The 4,837-nt window shown below is 31.6% G+C and overlaps 1 long non-coding RNA gene across 1 annotated transcript; it reads right to left on the reverse strand.

Annotated features, from left to right (window-relative positions):
• Positions 1 to 1,415: 1,415 nt before the first annotated feature.
• On the reverse strand, positions 1,416 to 4,572 carry LOC134686227 (uncharacterized). The gene is made up of 3 exons (XR_010101565.1): positions 4,502 to 4,572; positions 2,924 to 3,167; positions 1,416 to 1,567 (listed from the first exon to the last, which is right to left on the reverse strand). It is a non-coding gene; the product is annotated as an uncharacterized LOC134686227 (long non-coding RNA).
• Between the last annotated feature and the right edge of the window lie 265 nt (positions 4,573 to 4,837).

Genomic DNA, 4,837 nt, shown 5'->3' on the forward strand with positions numbered 1-4,837 from the left:
TATTTAATATTTCATTTTTGATGAAGAGGACAAACACTTTTGTGTACGTTGATGGTCTCAATAGGAAAACGAATCATAACTTTTCTAAGAAAAAAAAACAATAACAAAAACAAAACACTTATTAACGAACGTCTGTATGTCGGATATATTATTTAGACTATTCGCCTGACTCCGTTTAAAAGAAAGAATATATGTCCACAAATAATTGATATCATATCTTCATTTTCACCCTGAGTATTAGCACCTGTACCGAGGCTGGAACTATTTTCATGAAATTGTAATATAGAGTTCTCTGACGACCTAGCTGTAGATCCAGACATTACCTCAGCTGTATTTGGCAAAACTTTTAGGAATTTTGGTTCTCAATGCTCTTCAACTTCGTACTTTATTTGGCCTTTTTAACTTGTTTGGATTCGAGCGTCACTGATGAGTCTTTTGTAGACGAGACACGCGTCTGGCGTAGATACTAAATTAAGTCCTGGTAGCTATGATGAGTTTATATTCAAAAGAGGATTCCAACTCAGGATAAAAAGTTGAGGGCCGACCATTTGTCACAATTCAAAAGCATTGATCGCTAAAAAAGGGTTGTTCCAAACACTGGAACAGCCCCGGATCTCTCACTACGACGTTGTTCATTTTAACACAAAGTTTATAGGCAAATATGTTTAATTGATTGATAGGGATAAAAATGCAAAAGTGCACAGACGAGAAGAATTTATCAAAAAGATCACAATCTATTTAAATAAAGGCAACAGTAGTATACCGCTGTTCAAAACTCATAAATCCATGGACAAAAAACAAAATCGGGGCAACAAACCAAAACCGAGGGAAACGCATTAAATATAAGAGGAGAACAACGACACAACACCGAAACGCAACAGCACACAGAAACGGACCAAGCAACAGACAATACACCACGAGAATAACAAATATAACATCAAAACCAAATACATAAATATGGGATAGACAAGTACCGTGCCACGTCTTATCTCAAAATTAAGAGAAAACAGAAACGACTCAACGTTAAAATGCAACACACACACAGAAACGAACAATATTATAACAATGACCATCTTCCTGACTTGGTACAGGACACTTTTAAAGGGGAATAAAAGTGGTGGGTTGAACCTGGTTTTAAGGCATGCCAAACCTCGCACTTTAATGGCACAGTTAAATATAACATTGAAATTGTTAAATCAGCGAGGAGACAATTGGGGATACAAAGTTGCAATCGGGCATTAAAAATATCGACACCAATATTGCTATTTCAAATGTACCGCACTGCAGTGTAATATATATGTTATGTCACTTGCTCATCGCATTTCCCTCAAATTTTTAAAGGCTCAGTTTGAAGAGTATCATCTGAACAATATCTAGGCTGGTTTTAGTATACTAACCATTACATAATTAGAACCTGTTTCGCTGGGGAACATATAGCTTCTTCTTATAATATATTTGAACATTCAACTATCTACACCTTAAACGTTTTCGGTCCTTATAAATCCATGTTTTCCAATATTCGACTTAGGGCGGTCTGATGATCAATCGGCAAAAAAGTTTCGGACACCTGAAATTTTAATTATTTTTTTTTATAGAAGACACCAGAATTGTTTTGGTATTTTGTATGTGTATGTTTTTTTATTTTTATTTTTTTATTTTGCGATGAGCCCTTGTTTTTGTCATATGTAGTCCTAGGTATATACCTAGTTTCCGCAAATATCTAATAAACATAATGCATTCCGTTTGGTACGTTATTTGATTTCCATATTGATTTTTCAACTTTTTATAGCACAATGCATTACAGAATAAATTTTGCCTACATTAATTGCATGTTTAAATAAAAATGATAATACCTGTCTAAAGTGTTAAGTTGGATTGTCTAATTGTTCGATGGCATTCCAAGATATTTGTCATTTTAGTTAGAAAATATCGTTACACATGTAAAAACATGAAGCTGATCCCTCGTCTAATGCATCTGTCGTTAAAACAAACCAAGCATGGCCTTTTACATTGCTGTATAGTTTTGCATTTAATGATAACACATAGTCGATTTAGTTTGTAAGTGTACTGTGACTTCGAATTCATTTCAATCCAGTGAAGTTTGACATTGTATACAAAGCAATTTTGAATGAACCTTGACTACATGTAAAACAAATGTGCTGTTCACTGTAAATTGAATCATTTAAAATTGTGCAACAGTAAGCCGATCTAAGACATTGATATTACATGGGGATATAATCAGTTGTTGTTGCTGTTTGATATTGCGATTAAAGGTTACAAACAATGAAGCTTACGATATATCGTCATATAAATAAAGAAATGCAATGCAAAATAAACCCGGTGATAATCGTCAACCACTGGCCATTGTGTTAATTGGACTTTAAAGTTAAGTGAACTTGCAACATATCAGATTTTGAATTTGTATTGAATTCGAATTCGTCCACAAAATTCTGTAAAATGGCATTTGATGCTGGTAATGTTTTTAAAACGCCCGACAAAGGGTTCGATAAACTAAAGAAAGATTAAAATTGATCTATGAGAAAATAAATTATTAAAAAAAAATGTATTAGACAATTAAGTTGACTTAGAAACTTTTGGAGAAGAGGCTTTAAACTCAAAGTAGAAGAAGAGATTCTATTAAAATTGAAACCGCTTAAATTCAGGAATATGACAAATGTTTTTTTTTCATTCGTTTAATGTGTTCGAAATTTTAATGATGTCATTTAAAGGAAATATTCGAATTGAATTTTCTTTGGAGTTAAGTATTTTTTTTTCCTCTACTCATAGTTGTAGCTGTTATCGTTGTTTTTGAAATGTTGCTTTTTATCTAAATTCAAAATGTTATGTAGGATATGATGAATAGAATAGACTTGGTACTGGTCTTTTGTAATATGATGTTATCAATTCATTGACAAATACATACTAACAAAAATCAACTGTGTTTTATTAGTGTCACGCCTTGATTATTATATATACTGATATCTAGGGTAACCAAACCCAACAATGACAGGCGTTAGAATGACACTCTCCGATATCGTATATTTGAACAGCACTTCTACAACACGTGTTACATCCAGACGTTGATAGTGGTAGTTTGCAGAATAATTGGCAATGGGGTAACTTCACACTGTGTCGTGGTTGTGCTGTCACTCCATGTTCTTCCAGAACTGTAATGTATATTTTTAACATCATTTGCATCAGCAAAAAGTAATTTTTTCATATTATTTTTTCTTTATATTCATGGTGGTGTTCACTGTTCATGTGGACGAATAGACATTTGAAATTGCTTTAATAATTCACTTGTCATTCGGAAGTCAATCCAATGACGCATTTTTAAATATGAAATGGCTCGTATTTCTTTCAGTATTAACATGCTGACAATTTTAAAACGGAGCATTCAAAAATACATTTAATTATTATCATTAAAACTATACCACGAATGCCTGAAATAGTAGTTTTTATACATGCATTGTATTTTTATATTGATGTTCTTTTGTTGTCGTTTGTTGGTGTGATTCATAATCGTTTTGTTACATAGATTATACCGTTGCTTTTCCTGTTTGAATTGTTAAAAAATAGTCATTGTTCTGGTCCTTAATAGCTTGCTGTTCAGTATGTGTTAAGGCTCCGTTTTGCATAGGCGTACTTTGACCTATTATGCATATGCTTATCTTTAACAAATTGTGACTTGAGTGAAGAGTTGTCTCATTTGCATTCAAACCACATCTTTGTATATGTATACAACAATTTACATTCAAACCACATCTTTTCATAGCTATACAACAATTTGCATTCAAACCACATCTTTTTATATCTATACAACAATAATTTTGAATTATATGATTTATAAACTAGATGTTATTCCTGGTATTTTAACATATTTTAATTTAACGTATATCAACATGAAAGAGAGGTTCTATTTTTTTTCAAATGTAAAACTATTTTTTCTTTGAGTTTATACAATTCGGATCCTTGAAAAGGTAAATATCCAGAAGTGTATACCGTACACAAAATTGTATTGATTTAAAAAGCTTCGTGTGTGCAAAATATGAATGATATTTCTGTGAAGTCTTTGTTGCCCTTTAAAGGGTCGAATATCAAGTTTTATGAAATTTAAGGATGAATAAATGGGTAATTCATTTAAGTTTATTCTACATTATTTGCAATAAAATGATAAATAATCTGAATAGTTCATTATAATATTGTCTGAGTCCTCATACAATCGCGTCTATCATCTGTCAACTGTTTGTGCATGCATGTATTTTAAGTCATTGGTTAATAGAGTTGTCATAAAATGGGCGCTTTTATATTAATATTATAAGAATTTCTAGTACAGCCGTAATTGGTCAGTTTTGAAAGTTATCGGCTTCGCCTCGTGCCAATATTCAATACGACTGTACTGAAATATGATACAGGATTATTATGAAAATAAATAAATTTAATAACACTAATGAATATGTTTCTGGTAAATAATTTGTGTATAACGATTGAGTTTACTCACCACTTGCAAAGATCAGAAGTAACACAAAGTATCCTCCAACAATTGATAAGTGTTTCATTTCAAATCGTTCTGAAAATATTATAATGATTGTACTACATGCATTATAAAAACATGACTTCATAAATGTATTTTTGTTTAAGATGTTGATGTTTTACTATTAAATATCAGATATGTAAAGTTTTGCCATCAATGCTGTTTCCCATGAACTATAAAGTTTACATGATAAACATTAAGAAATCGACCTTGTTAATCATTATTCCATTTCGGTTTGAAAAATAAATATATGCTTAGTCTAGATTTGTATCTGTTTGAGGTTAAGTTGATAGGAAATCCCTA

The sequence above is a fragment of the Mytilus trossulus genome, chromosome 10 (assembly GCF_036588685.1).
Source record: "Mytilus trossulus isolate FHL-02 chromosome 10, PNRI_Mtr1.1.1.hap1, whole genome shotgun sequence".
NCBI lineage: Eukaryota > Metazoa > Mollusca > Bivalvia > Mytilida > Mytilidae > Mytilus > Mytilus trossulus.